This window comes from Octopus bimaculoides, chromosome 13, assembly GCF_001194135.2.
Source record: "Octopus bimaculoides isolate UCB-OBI-ISO-001 chromosome 13, ASM119413v2, whole genome shotgun sequence".
NCBI classification, from domain to species: Eukaryota; Metazoa; Mollusca; class Cephalopoda; order Octopoda; family Octopodidae; genus Octopus; species Octopus bimaculoides.
The window spans coordinates 18449562-18450130 of record NC_068993.1 but is presented as its reverse complement, the minus strand read 5'-3'; the positions used below and the strand labels follow the sequence as shown (position 1 = coordinate 18450130).

The window sequence follows — 569 nt, the reverse complement described above, 5'->3', positions numbered from 1 at the left end:
ATATATATACACACACACACAGACACACACACATATATATATGTATGTATATATGTATTTGTGTCTGTGTTGGTGTCTCCACTATCGCTTAACAACCAATGTTGGTGTGTTTACGTCCCCGTAACTTAACGGTTCGGGCTAAGAGACCGATAGAATAAGTATTAGGCTTACAAAGAATAAGTCCTGGGGTCGGTTTGTTCGACTAAAGGCGGTGCTGCAGCATGGCCGCAGTCAAATGACTGAAACAAGTAAAAGAGTTTAATCTGATCGCACACTGTTTCATAATGTGTCGCGTTGATGCCGACTAAGAATTACGTTGGAGGTAAAATGATTTTGCGGAATACTCAGCGAATTACATGTTGAATCAATGAGCAGAAGTTACAGTTGATGGAATATTTGATTTTAGCAGTAGAGACGCATTTACTTCAATAAGTATTCATACTAGTGCTTTTGACTTCGCAGTGCATTTCAGATATAGTTGAACAAAGTACGGGAACGCTGAAGCGAAGATGGAACATGCATACATGTGTGTGTGTGTGTGTGTGTGTGTGTGTGTGTGTGTGTGTGTG

The 569-nt window shown here is 40.2% G+C and overlaps 1 protein-coding gene across 1 annotated transcript in view; it reads left to right on the top strand.

Annotated features, from left to right (window-relative positions):
- LOC106880645 (uncharacterized protein DDB_G0271670) overlaps window positions 1–569 on the top strand; it is a 45210-nt gene that overhangs the window by 10982 nt on the left and 33659 nt on the right. The window lies entirely within an intron of this gene.